A 15,147-nucleotide genomic window follows, 5' to 3' on the forward strand; every position below is an offset into this window, starting at 1 on the left:
AAAACTTCAAATCAAGGTACAAATTGTTCTGTTAAATAACATCATGTACAAGGGACCAATCAATTCTGACTACAAGTCAGGTTTTGAGAAGTCATGAAAGTTCTACCTTTCATTCATTTTCAGAGCCTGGAGCACACAGATACTACACATGGGGCTGGGGAGTTAGGAGGGTAGGGCGGGAGAAAGACTGCTAAGATTTTTTTTCCCTCTGAATCATTGTTTCTACTCATATCACTAAACAATTCTGACTAACTGCAATGGCTTGGAGGGATCTGGCAAAATTAGCCACTTCTAGTCTGAAGCTTCCACAGAAGCCTGTTTTTCTCCAAAGTCAAATCATATATTCCAAGCCTAACAACTTCAAAAGAGCATTACCACAAACTGCTGGGCAAATCCACCGACTGGCAGCTGCTTGAAGGGACAGGTTACACTGCCACACTTTGCTCCTGCCTGCAGAGTCTCTCTCCTTCTTCTGCACCATTTGGACACTTCTTTAAACACTTGTCTGAGCTGATCCATCCCAAAAGCCAAGAACCAAAACTTTTCCTCTGGATTTGTGAGGTAAATCAGTTAACTTGTTTCAGTAGGAGTCAAGAGAAGAAAGCTGGCTTCAGGAAATGGAAACAAGTCCCCTCACCAATAGGAAGCAGTCAATACAGCTCAGTTTCAAGACACCTATGTGGACACTTGGAAAGCTATCACCATATTCTTCATTCTGACCAGAAAGTCCCTAGAACATTATTTGATATCCCACTTTTTTTTTTTTAATAAACCATTCATTAAACTCTTACAATACCCCAGTAGTTCTAAAGTTATAAGTACACAAAACAAATCAAAATAATTGAGAGCGCTTTAGATATTGCCAGCTTGACAAATACTACTGAAGTCAGGTGAACTGTAAAAGCATCAAATCTGCAACAAATTTGCTTGAACTCTTAATCTAATTTGTTCACTTCTGGAAGTTTAAGAAATTTTCACAACTTTCTTATCATAGTTAAGAATACTGATTATAACAGTCTTTTCTACAGTTGCACCAGAATAAGAATAATGTCTTAATATGCTTGGTTTCTAAGTTCACACCCAGATTCATGTTTCAGTCAAGTTCACTTAATTTTTTAGCATTCTTCTCAAAATGAAGACAGTTACCTTTCTGCTAAGTTTTATTTAAATAAAAAAAAAAAAAAATTTGAGGACACATGTTTGTTTCCTCAAACATGACTATTATGGTACTTTCCCAGACCTTCAAAACCGTAAGAATCTGAAGCATTGGATCTGGGATATCCCAGAGCACACAATACTTTCCACGCACAACAGCTTAGTTGCTTATAACTCTTGAAAAACTTCATGGAGTAGGGCCTGTGCCCAGCCTCTGCAGAAGACCAGCTTACCTCTGAGCAATACATGTAATATCTGCAATAAAGATGGAAAGGGCCCAGAAATACTGCCAGAGAAATACAGGATTTTGTACATAAGACAGAGGGTATATCATGAACCTACCAAAGAATTTCGCTTTTTAGAGATGAGAGGCAAAGAGGAGAAGGGAGAGAAATCGGTGTAAGGAGAAACAAAAGGTGAAAGAGATATCTGATTGACTCATTTTGTCAGTGGTCACTGAAAAGTGAAGGACCTGACCTCTCTTCTGCAAAGTTTCCTCTTCTCAGCTGACAAAGACTTATCAACAGAACAGCAGTTTTCAGTTCTGAAGGCGACATTACAAAGAACAAGAAGTACTTACTTACAAGCAATAATTATTGTTCAAATTAATACTTTTGGGGATTCTTCTTCCTCACTTTCATTTTGAAGCATAGGAAGTCTCTGAAAGCAGAAGAGGAAAAGATCATCAGTTTTTATCACAAAATCATTTAGGTTAGAAAAGACCTTGAAGATCATCAAGTCCAGCCATAAACCTACCCCTGCCAAGTCTACCACTAAACCATGTCCTTAAGAGCCACACCTACCTATCTTTTAAACTCACCCGGGGATGGAGGCTCAGCAACTTCCCTGGGCAGCCTTTTAGAGTGCTTGACTAGTCTTTCAGTGAAGAAAAAACTTTTAAACAAAATCTTACTCTGGGGTTATCAAGGCATGGAGTTAGTACATAATTTCCTAATAATTCTCGCTAATTCAGAATGGCAGCACGCTACTGAACTAAATGTTGATTCCTGGCCATTTAACAGAAAAGCAATCAAAAGCTGCACTATCAGACTCTGAAATAGCAAGAAATTGGCTGTTGAAAAAGCTTATTTGTGAACCTGACTTCAAGAAAAGGAATGAAAGAGAGAGAAAAAAATAAACAGGAAACCAATTAAAGCAACAATAGGACCAGGAACAAAGAAAAATAATTATAAATGCTTCAGATAACTGACTTTTATTGCAATGAGAATTCTGCCAAATTATTCTTATTTTTGAATGAAAATTAAGTGATTTTATATTTCAAAGAGAAGTTTCAGCAGCTATACTGTTAAAGGTGAACTGGCAACTCTAAAGCTGCCAAAAGCAGAAACAGTGATAAAAAACAAATCTGAATTTTGTGTTTTCCTATTCATGTAATAAATTATTTAAAGCAATCAGCACCTACAAAGTCAGAGCCCATGAACTTCCAAAAATGGAAAGCCTGAGGGAAACAGGTAGCCTGTTTTCACTTCTATTTGAGATTGATAATCCGGGTACACTTTGGCTAAGGCACTCAATGAAAAGGTTATAACTTTTGCTGTGATAAAGTATCTCAGAAACTCAAACCAAAAATACAACCCAGTTGCTCCATGTATAAAAAGCAAAATCAGAAAAAATAAACTCATTTTTTTATTGTTGCTCTCACCATATCAGCTATACTGCCTGCTTCACAAAAATTGAGAGGTGAAACTTTCAGCTGAAGGTGACTCAAGAAGCAAGCAGAACAAAATTCAGAGTCCACATGCTGCAAGAGGTAGTCCTACAGGGAACACATTAGAGCATGGACTAGAATGATGCTTACTCTTACTTTTGTATGAAGCATTATGATGTATTTTCTTACAAGTTTATATTTCCAACCTCATTAACAAGTAAAAGGTAGTACATTATGTGAGCCATATATATGGAAAAATAGATTTAGACAGATTGGCTCATGGTAAACATGAAGTGGAAACATTTACATTTCATATCATGAAAAGAACTATTACTAAATTTGCAAGCTGATTTATTTGTAAGCAACAGAATTGCAAGCAGTACCAAAAGGCCTTCCAGTCCTACCAGGCTGGGCAAATCACCATGCCCTACATTACTAACAGAACAGAAATAAAGCTCTTTGGGCTTTTTCCCACAGTTCCATAAAAAGAATACAGTCACTTTACATAAACTGTGATTATCTTAAAACAGCCAGTCTACTCTGACACATTCAAAACTACTATAAAGTTTACAATTTTACAGCCCAGTATTGCTAATAAATCCCAGAGATTTGAATTCTATTCATAATGTAAAAATTGAAATTAGTTTTAAAAATATTTGCATTTCTGTTTCCACCACCTCAAGAGTATTTGTAAATATCACCAATTAGACAGCAGTTCCTTCAAGATAAATTTGCCCTCCTACACAGATCTTTTTGGAGATAAAGGTCATGAAGTGACCTTATGGATAGAAAATTTTAGTTATATACCCAGTTCTGACTTTGAATAGCTGGGTGTACAAAGACTAGTAATTACCTTTTTTCTTTTTTTTTTTTTAATTCATATATATATATCCTTATAAAGGATTCAGTAACATCTGCAGTGCTCAATCCAGTCTCCTGCATTACAACCAAAACCGAGTCCAAAACATTTCATCAACACTTTTCATGTAATTTAAGTTGCATTTTGAAAAGACACAGAATTTGAAAGCAAAAGAGCAAGGAGTTCAAGGATGCCACGCTTTAGTGACTGTAACTACAGAAGTGTTAGATGAAAATAATTATATCACCTTAGGAATTGCATCAAGGAAGAAAAAGAAAAAGAAACACTTCTCTTATTCTTTCTCCATTTGACTAGGGCAAACTGATTTAATTCTGAACACAGCTACTAGACCCATATGCCAGCCAACTTTCCCAATACCATTCAAAACTCCACCTTTAGAGAATGCAAATTGTCTCTGCTTCAGAAGAAGATAAACTATGCACTAAGAAGAGAAAAAATAAAAACAATAAACATTCCCTTTGGATATGGACAGGATACCAGTGGTAGATCTGAGGAACAAATCTGAATTTGAAAAGAATAGTGAAAACTTTATGACAAATAACAATCAAATATTTCCTTATCTGTTCTACCCTCTTTCTCAGAGATTTCTTTTATTCTACTACCAAGAAATCCCTAATTTCCTTTTTAATTTCTGAGTTCAGGATCAACCTTAGCATCTTAAACAGTATTCTTAGATAAATATATCCTGAACCACTGAGTTTTTTCTCCTCATTTCTGAGACTAGACCTCATCCTCTCATTTTCAAACAAGATTTGTTCATAAAGTTATGCCTCAGATATATTTATTTTCAGATATTTCTCTCCCATATCTGCCCTCACACCCAATAAAGACTTCCTAGGTCCTACTTGCCAAATGCTTTCTTTCTCCTTTAAGAAGGCAAGTTCAGTTTAATCACACTACCAGCTCTTGCTTATCCAAATGACTTGCTCTTCTCTGAGTGTGACTGTGATCAGAGCTAATGCCAGTCTAAATGTAAATCAATGGATGCTTTATTGGCTGGTCCTAACAATCTGTTTTTAAAAGCTAGAAACCAGCTGGTGTGGTTTAGAATTATGTTACCCTCACCAAGCCACATCATCTGAGAAGGAAGCACATCAGGAGCTGGGTGATACAACAGCAATCTGCCTCTGATCATCAGTCTGGGTCTAACCAGAGTTCTCACCAGTGCTCAAGTACGTGAATATGCAACCTATTTCTTATTTACTAAACATTTTCTCCAAACACATAAATATACTCCTAAGCATGAATATCCTACCTTCTCTAGTACAAGCCATTTCTGAAGCACACAGACCAGCTTTTTTGTAAAGTCACCCGCATTTTCCACTGCCAGCTCTACAGTTTCAATAAAGTGACTGAGCCTATGTTAGGGAGAACATTGCATAAAAAGAATCTATTTTAAATTACTTAAAACACTTAAACACAACAAAACACATCCAACAAACAATCAAAATCAGTAAATTGGTAAAGAAAAAGAAATGGAAAATTATTCCTTCTGCAAGCTCAAGTGAGGCTCAGAACATGATTTTTCCAGTTTTAAGAGATAATGTAGTTTCTAATGGAGAAGTAAGTATATAATTTATAAATGCTGAAAAACTGAATTTCATTTCTCCTATACCCATCAATCCATCTGCCTGGTAGAACTGCTAATTGCTGGTACTAAGCAAATTTCCTTAAACAAATATGGAAAGGAAAACATCTCACAGAGACAGAAGTAAAGCTAATATTTTTGATGTAGATATTAAAAAAATCATGTAGGGTTTTCTATACACATCATATAATGGTTTGGGGTTTAGTTTTGTTGCTTTTTTTCTTCAGATTCCTTACTGCTAAGAGCTAAAAAAGCTGGCATATGCAAGGTACAAAGTCAAATTATCAAACTTCTACTGCACAGAGAAGCAGCTCCCAGGAATCATCTGTTTAGCAGAGAAGCACACAGGATTCTTTATGCAGTTCAATTTGGTATAGGAGGTTCCCCTTCAAACAAGCTTTAATTACCACTGGTTTGAGAAGGACATAGAAGTTGGTCAATGAAATTCCACTTTCAATCAAGCCAGATCTGGGAGCATTATTCCTCAATGTTCATCACAATAAGCATAAAAGAAAAAGATCTCCCACTTGCCTTACTTTGCCACATAGTATTTTGCCACTTTGACCATGCTCTAAGAGTACACCATTTTTAACAGCACAAATAACAACGAGGAACAAAATTTATTATCATTAAGTGCTTATCCTTTAGAGAAGAAAATACAAGAGTTGCTTTAAGGTACAAAGACCCTTCATGCTATTGAAATTTTGACACATAATGGTTTCTCAAGGCACAAACTCAGAACACTCTACAAAACTGACGCAGTACACAGAACAGTGCACAATCCCGACTTCTTTCATGGACATATTAAAGAATTAAGTTACAAAACAAATCTCAAATATAAACACATTTTTAACCTATCCACCTGCCAGGAGGGAGGTGACTCAGAAGGTAATAAACCTATTATTGCACAGTTCTCAAGTTCTTTCCTGCTCCTGTCCTTCAATACACAGTGGCCCAAGCACTTGACTCATTTCTCCCTTTTATTTTCATGGCCCTAGCTGACACATCCCATTATTCCTGGAAGACACACCACTGTTTTCAGTGTCTGCAGGCCTACATTTTTCACTTTACAAAGTTTTGTGTATGCTAGAGTAACATTGCTAATGCATTACACAATTACACGTGTGGTAGAAATTTGGGGAAAATTTGGAAAAACACTTCAAGCACTGGACCTCTTTTAGTTCTCTCAAATCCAGGAGAACATATGCTTCTTTTCCCCAGAGTTCCACTTTTTCTCAGCCATGTGAAGTGCCATCTGTGCTTCCCAGCCTGGCAGGCTAAAACTCTGCTGTCATTCAAATCACCAGTGAGCAAATTAAAGGCAAAGACTGTCCTCTTTAATAAAATAACAAGACTTACAAATGGCAACCTAGATCACAGCTCCAAAGAATGAGTGGCAAGCGTAGGTAGATAAAGGGTCACAGGGAGGAGAAGGTGGCAAACAGTAGAATATCTCCAGAGCTTCTTTGTAAACTTCTGCTTCGCAGCAAGCTAACACAAGAACTATGGGAATAAAAAAAAGGATAGCTGGAAATCTCGGAAAGTAAACAAAAATATAACTCAACTGACACAACACATCTCATGAGATACTCCATCCTGTTAGAAAGCATACTTGGCTCAGGGAGGACAGATACATAGGGTGGGGCAGGAAGTCTTCTCTTGAATATCTTTAGCATATCTGTTCTGAAATACAGAATGCAAAAGAAGCCAAACACTCCACATAACATTAGAATGGGGAAGTTACAATGAGCAGGAAAATGAAGACCTCCTATAAATTACCAAACCAGAAAATTTAAGTGGGTGAGGGAGTTGAGATTTTTTTTTTTTTTTTTTTTTTTTTTTGGTTGGTTGCTGGGTATGGTTTGGGTTTTTTTTTCTAGACAGCTAGAAGAATCATTCAAAGTATAAGATTTAATATTAATGATTCACAGATTAGGCCTTTTAGGAAGCAGATCACAGATAAAACTGAGTTAACCTCTAGTTAGTAACTGGCTTAACTATTGAATTTACAAAAGTTAACCTGAAAGGTGACATCAATATAGTAACAACTAAAACTTTCCCAGACACTGAAATGCAAATCATCATGTCAGAACAAGTCCTGAAATATTTTTGATAAAGGCAACTGCATTCTCCCAACCTCTGGGAACAATCTGAGGGTTATCACATGGCTGGGAAATCTTCCAATAGCATTGTGCACACAGCTACCTGTTTTAAGGCTGAAAGATTAACAGAAAGGACAAATCTCAATCTGTGCCAGCTGTTCTCTGTAACAGACAATGGTCCACTTTATTAGGGATGATGCAGTCAAAAGGGATTTGAAATCAAACCGGCTTAAGGAAACTAAAATTAAGTGCAGATAAAGTCTGGAAAAGTACATTTAAAAAAAGAGGAGAAAGTAGCAACTATCTTTAGAAATTCAACCAAAAGAATGAGAAAATTCAAAGGAAGGAAAATCACACAGAAAGAACACTCTGTTGACTCTGGCTAATGAATGAAAAGACTGGAAAAAAAGCTGTCAGGAAAACACAATTAAGAATGTTGTTAAGTGAGAATACAGTCAACATATAGAAGAAATAAAAATCTACAAGAAATAAAAATGAATGAAAAAGCCTATTCATTTAAAATTAGGTCAAGAAACAAAATTAAAAAAAAAAAAAGGCTTCAAATTTGAGGGAGAAAATTGTTCATTCAGTACAGCCTCATGTTTATTTGTTACCAGTTGCAGTAATTAGTTCAAAAGAAAAAGTCCATGCTACCAAAAGACAATGAGAGTCACAGGGAAAAAAAAATCAGCAAGCTTCACAGAAGAAACACAGTACCATATATTTCACTGAAAAACAGCTCTGATGTTGAAAACACAACACAAAGTAACATGGCTGTAAGCCAGTAAAAAAAAGTCTTATTTGTTTCTAGCTCATATTTACACTAAAAAAGCTAGAGAACCTTGCTATTAATTTTGCAGAATCATTTTAAACTGTGGAATTTAATTCGCACTATCAAAGTTCTGACATAAAGCAGGTAAAGTTTTTTTAAAAATTTAAAAAAATATATACACTTTACACTGCGGATACCAGCTACCCCTACAAATACCATTACTCAAGTCTTTTACATTCATGGAAAATTTATATTGGAAGAGATGTGAACACACAAGAGAAATATCAACACCAACAGAATTATTATTGAATTGAAACAATTCATTTAATAAATTAAAAGAAAGAAACCACATTTTCTATTGTGCCTTAGATGCCTCACCCTTTTTCTTCTTAATTTTTTTCTACCTTCTGAAAAAGGTAAGTTCTTCAAACCTACCCAAAGTGAGCACGTGGTTTGATTTTGCTATGGAAATTATACTAGGAATTCATACATAATTTCATCTTTTCAAAGCTTTTAAAAAAAGAGCCAAATAAACATTGTAGCATTTTATTGCAAAGCCTATCATCGATCAGCTTGAATGGCTCTGCTTTTATTAACTGACTGGTCAAGTAGCAGTGCATTAACAAGATTGTGGTCAACCTCACTGCTGTGACTCAGACCCATACCAGCAGCTGTGCAGATTTCAAAGATAGTATCAATTCTGTACTGCTGCCACTGCTCCTCCATAGGAAGGTTAAGAACAGATGCAAGCAGCATTCAGCAACCAGGAAGCTGAGAAAAAAAAGGAACACACAACACTGCTTCCCTTGAGAGTAGTGCAGCTTCATGTTTATCAGACATGGTAAATGTTCATGCTCAGCAGACAGGTTAATCAAAGGGAGATCTTCAAACAAACCTTCAAACAAAGTCAAGAAGACTACCAAATTTAAAATCCTGGTAATTAAGGTGAAAGAATTAAGTAGTCAGGGATTTTCAATAACAAAATCTGAGAGACATTTCTGCAATGTCTGTCAGGTGCCTGATAATGAAGGGAGCTGAAATCATTATTAAATACAATTCCATCAGTATAAATATTATGTAGAAAACCCATGTAATTTATATCATTCAGTGCAACAGGAATGCCTTTGAATATATTCCTTGATACTACACGCCAAGATTTACAGAACCTAAATGTTAGAGAAAAAAAACATGTAGTAATACTAGAGTACATTTCATTTCAGAGAGATTTCAGGTCTTTTAAGTTGCTGGTATTTGAAAAATTTTTGACATCTTTTCCTTGAGCAGGCTTCACCACAAACAGACTAAAGCCGCATGATATTAAGAGACTATTCCTTCAAATGTATACTTCAATGTTCCTCCTGAAGTGGTTGTTATTTTCCTGTCTCCCTCTTTTACTATCCATTAGTCCATCTTATATGACTTTCTTACTTCTCTCATGCTTAATTTATGAAGAAAATATTTAGCAAATTATACATATGTCCTTCCTACTTAGGGATAAAAAGCAAAAAAGTTGCATGTTGATTTTTAACGGAGTTGAAATTCATCTTTTTTTTCTCTTTCAGTTTATAATGTATGAAGGAGAGCAGACACTGCAATGAATTTACTATGAGTTAAAGGCTCCACAAAAAAAGTGCTTTATTCATACCCAAAGCAAGTATGCATTAGTAGTAAGTCAGATTTCCCTACAGTAGCCAATGACTGTGGTACAAGCCACCGTATGTGACCAGTATAATCTGGTATCATTACATAGTTTTGTATATACATCTGTCTATATGCATATAATATGGATATGTTTCATCTACACTATACATGTAATCCAGTTTTCAAACAGCAAAGATTGTACCAAGCATCACTTTTGTTTCCCTTTGTAACAGCTGCTTCATTTAACCATAGATCACCCCTGCCCATCAGTCAGATGCTGCCAGACACCAAGCACAGAAAACAAGGCAGTACTCAAACACCAAGAGATAACAGAATTATGAAAATGGGGTTTCTGCTAAATCCTGATTCCAGTAACAGGACAGTAGGAAAAGAAAAGGTAGTACATGGATGAACTCTGGGAAACATGAAAGAAATGACATTGAGACAACATTAAAAAAACCGTATGTAATCTTAAGCCTGATATACAAGCAAAATTTGTAGCAGCTTTCACTGTACACTTAAGTTTTACAGAGATACAGTCTGCCATCAGCGCTGTCCATCACTGAACTCATTAGAGAGCCCACTGGATAAAGGACAAACTTGTCACTACACTTCATACATTTCCATCGGGAAATAGAAGGTCTAAAGCTGAGAAAGTTCAAGATAAACGACAGATGAGAGACAAAATGTTTTGTTGAAACTCAAAATGCACCCTGGCTTCCAAATCTTTTCTCTACACACTATACATACTGTCACCAATTACACATATTTAATTAGTGCAATTAAGGGGAGCCAGACACCCTTAATAGTACAAATGTCATTAGAAATCAGTTCAACTGACAATATTCCATTTTGGTCTACCATTGTTTATTCTTAAATACTGTCACACTGTATTTTTTTATGGTAGCACATACTAATAGCACATCTGGGACTATCTACCTTGAAAATATCAGTAAGTCTTCACACCACATATCCAAACACAGCTGAAGAATTCTCAGATGAGAAACCACAGTTCAGAGCATTTTTTTATCTACAATCACATTTGACCTAACATAAGAATAAAAAAAAAGAAGCCATAATAGAGCCCTGAGCTCTAGATACAATTCATCATCAGGTGATGGCAGTTAATAAAGTTAATAAACACCATATTAATAAAATATTTTCAAGCAAAAAACAAGAAAAGAACTGTCCAAAGGAGCATTCCAAAAACTTCCACTTCACAGTACTAATGATTTCAAAAAGAACCCTTAAAACTACAACCTTTTTTGATAAGATATGCTTAAACCAGATAAATAATCAATTTCATTGTGGTTGATTCTGCCAGGGACGATAAGAAGTTAAAATACTACACAACTGTAGAAGACTTCAAGAGAATAGCCACTAACAAAAGGCTAGCAATCTAAAGATTCCCTATTGGCTTATGACTTCAAGGAGCTCTTGTGTAACAGAAAGACACAGAGAACATTAGGTACACAAGCAGTTCTTTACAGTAAACCCCCTTAAGAAACAAAAAAACTGGCTAAATACGTTTGACTTGCAGTTGCCAGTGAGTTTTACCCACTATTTACAAACTTATCAGCAGGTAACAATTTTCAGGAATACCCAGGCTGTACCTTTGCTGTCTAACATAGTATGACTATATTGTAGCATTTCACATCAGCGTCACAAGGAAATATATTTAAGTGAAAATTTAGGAACTGTGAAGAAGTGTTTCTGTGTTTATACTAGCTATATGAACATGAAGAAAGTCAAAAGGCCTGACTCAGCATGAAAGCTGTTCAGAATCCACATGCACCTTAAAAATAGCACTGTGAAAAAAATAAGATACAATTCTGATTACTATTTTTCCCACTTATTTCCAAATATAACCATGTAATTGATACCCTGGTTAACATTTCTGATGGGACACTAAACGATTACCTCCAATTAACTCAGATTTTTGAAAGCATAAAAAATTAGTTACATAAATCTATAAAATCAAAAGGCCAAGATTAATCATTTCATTTTCTATACCTATAGCAAAACACCTCTCCTATGAGGAAAGACTAACAGAATTGGGCTTGTTCAGCCTGAAAAAGAGAATGCTTCAGGGTAACCTAATTGCTGCCTTCCAGTACCTGAAAGGAGTCTGCAAAAAAGACAGAGAGAGACTTTTGAGAAGAGCATCTACATGCTCCAGGAGGGAGCAGGACAAGGAGGGATGGCTTCAAACTGAGAGTAGACCTAGGAATCGGATAATAGGAAGAAATTGTTTCCTATGAGGGTGTGAGGCACTGAAACAGGTTGCCTGAAGAAGTTGCAGATATCCCATCCCTCGAAGCATTCAAGGCCAGGCTGGAGCTCTGAGAAACGTGGTCTAGTGAAAGGTATCCCTGCCCATGGCAAGGGGGTTGGAACGGAATGATCTTTAAGGTCTGTTCTTACACAAACCATTCTATGACTCCATGACATTCAGGGTATCATCCCAATGTCTTAATCAGCATGGCATAACTTGAAAACACCTGAAAATCTGTACTATATTGTACCACAGTCAATTTTATGCTCGTCTTCCAAATCTCTCCTCTAAGAAAAGGGCTCTCCACTGGAGAATGCAGGATATTAGGTAAGCAGGAGAAAACCTGGAATCAGATGTCAAAGTACTACAAAAGGCATCCCCACCAAACAAAGATGGCGTGAGGGAGAAGTACACGTCACATCAACAAAAACTGCAACTGACACAGTTGGAAGAGTAATTGTACTCACAATCTACATAAGAACATGTGCCACAAAAGGCACAGTCTTGGAAGTCTTAACCAAAAATACAGTTGGTCACAAAAATGTGACCGTCTCTTCAAAGCCAGGACAGCAGGATCTTACCTGCTGCAGGACTTCGGGACAAAGTGTATTTGGAAGTAAGCAAAAAATCAGTGCTCTGTAAAACAGTATTTCAAACTCATTCTTCAGAATGTCTAGCATCAAAAACATCTCTGGTGAAGAGATGCCAGCATATCCTGTTACATCTCAACACATGGTTTTATGACCCTATGTCAGATTTCAGTCCTTGGGATATTTCCTATTCTTGTTCCAACAGCTTGAAGCAACTAGACGTGTTCAGCGTGCCTAAGGACAAACTGCGAGTGACTTTGTGCACACACACAGAAGGGTCTCAAGAGCAAGCAACTGAGTACAGACCATGTTCTCTCAGCTCTTCTGCAGACACAGAATCTGCAGAATTATTAACATTACCTATGCATGATGCAGCAGTATGTTGTACCGGAAAATCAAACAAGCATTTTAAATTATGCTGATCTCTCTGTATCTCATATGTATGCCTGGCTTCTTGAGAGACAAATATTTCTTTGCTCTACTTATATTGAATTCCTCATCTGTAAGAGCACTATCTGTTGTAATTAAGTGAAAAAAGGATAAAAGGGCTTTCTCACATGCATTACAAGAATCCTGTTGCCACTGAAAAAAGTTACATCAGAAAAAAACAAACAAACAACCTGCTAGGGGACATCCCCCACTCCCTAGGAAGTACACAAAGCATATATCTGCAGAATTTGAAAATATTGTCATAGGGTGTAATGTAAGCTGCCATATTACCAAAATTGCTATCCATCTTTACCGCCTGGCAGAACAAACTTCAGAGTATTGATACCTAGTCCAGCAGCACCTCATTGACATTAAAAGACAAAAAACCATTGCAAAGAGAATGCCTAGCAGTTCAATCCAAAATCCAGACTGCTGAGTAGGCATCTGCAATGAAGAATAACTCAAGGAGAACATCTTTCAATGCCACTGAATGCTTCCACGCGGGCCACGTAAGGAAAAAGGTGTAATTCATGCTGTCCTAGCTGCTATAACTTAAAAACACCCCAAGCAATAGACAGATCAAAAAGTCAGATGCTGTACTGTTAAAAAACAAATCCCAAGATAACTGTGAAAACAGATTTAGATACTGAACAGAAATGTGAAGACATGCATTGAGAAGACTGTAAACTGTGAACAAGTCATTCTAAACCCCAGACTACAGAAAATGGAAGGGCAGAGACTATCTAAGCATACTGAGATATGGCACAATACCACAAAGGTGTCTCAGTGAAACCCTCAAAAGTAAGGAAAACATTTATGTTTAGTTTTAAGTTTTTCTCCTGTATATTCAAATCTTGCCCTAAATAAGACACAAATGCTTGCCTAGGCAGCTGAAAGACACTAAAAACATAGGTGCCCTGCCACGAATGGTTTTATACAATTAGGGGTGGGAGAAAATCAAAAAGGAGGTAGAGGGACAGAGTATCCATCCACACATTACAGCCACATTAGATGACTGCATCCTTGAGAGGGAACAGTTTTTGCTGTTACTGTATGACCACTGATTGTCAAACAAAGGAAGTTGTTTAGCAAACACAAAAAGGAGAAAAAATATCAGCTAAATATAGCCTATCAGGTATACTACATATTTTATCATCATAAATAGAAGCATAGAGCTAAAGATAAACGTTCCAGGCAATCTAAAAGCTCATATGCTGAACTTGGTCAACAGGATTTTTCCTTAGAGGCAAAGGGTTTTAAGAAGAAATTTTTGTAACTGAATACATTAATAATTCGAAAACATATATTTACAATGTTTTATGAACTCTTCAATAAACAGCATATTGGATAAATACTTACATTAATATTTATCACATACATTCAAAAAAACACTTTCAAAAACTAAATTCCAAAAAGCTTAACAAATATATAGGTACCCATACAAATCAGATGTACCTTGAAAAGTTACTGTGTCACTGTGCAACTAAACGATGGTGAAGTTCAATGCAAATAATATAATAAACTAAAGATGAACATTAGTAGATTATTGGAAGAGAATTCCTACTGCTCTTTTACAAAACCTTTTGTAAGAGCAATGCTTTGAAGAGTTTAATTCACAGCAAGTCAAAATTGATATCCATAAGATATTCACAGCAAAGTTTCACAAGCTTCTAAAGAGTCTGTAGCATGTAGAATTAATAATGTCATGGTGATATTTATTGTTATTAACTGCCTCACAAAAAAAATTCTCTAACATTACAGAAAATTATTCATCATACTATAAGATTAAGAAGCAAACACATAATGAAAGCACACTCCTAAAAAGCATTTACTTTCAGAATATTACTACCACAAAGAAATTGTAGCAGCACAAACTTCATCAAGCTCTAGAATGACCAACAGATGAAGTATTTATTTTTACCATGTTATATATTCTGAAAATAAATTATGCATATTATGCTTATAAATATCTAATATTTGAAGGAACTAAATACAATAATTGATTTAGGGAAACTATGCTTTGCTACAGAAATCACCATTTGTTTT

General features: G+C 36.0%; 1 protein-coding gene across 6 annotated transcripts in view; it reads right to left on the minus strand.

Annotated features, from left to right (window-relative positions):
* FUT8 (fucosyltransferase 8) overlaps positions 1 to 15,147 on the minus strand; it is a 95,200-nt gene that overhangs the window by 72,195 nt on the left and 7,858 nt on the right. For 2 of the 6 annotated variants that reach the window (XM_030274153.4, XM_030274148.4), the window contains exon 2: positions 1,740 to 1,815. The exons of 2 other annotated variants lie outside the window; for them this stretch is intronic. The gene's annotated coding sequence lies outside the window, so the exon portion shown is untranslated. Of the gene's footprint in view, positions 1 to 1,735; positions 1,816 to 15,147 lie in introns of all 6 variants that reach the window. 2 more of the 6 variants (XM_041716586.2, XM_030274151.4) reach the window with 1 other exon arrangement.

This window comes from Taeniopygia guttata, chromosome 5 (genome assembly GCF_048771995.1).
Source record: "Taeniopygia guttata chromosome 5, bTaeGut7.mat, whole genome shotgun sequence".
In the NCBI taxonomy this organism is placed as follows: Eukaryota; Metazoa; Chordata; class Aves; order Passeriformes; family Estrildidae; genus Taeniopygia; species Taeniopygia guttata.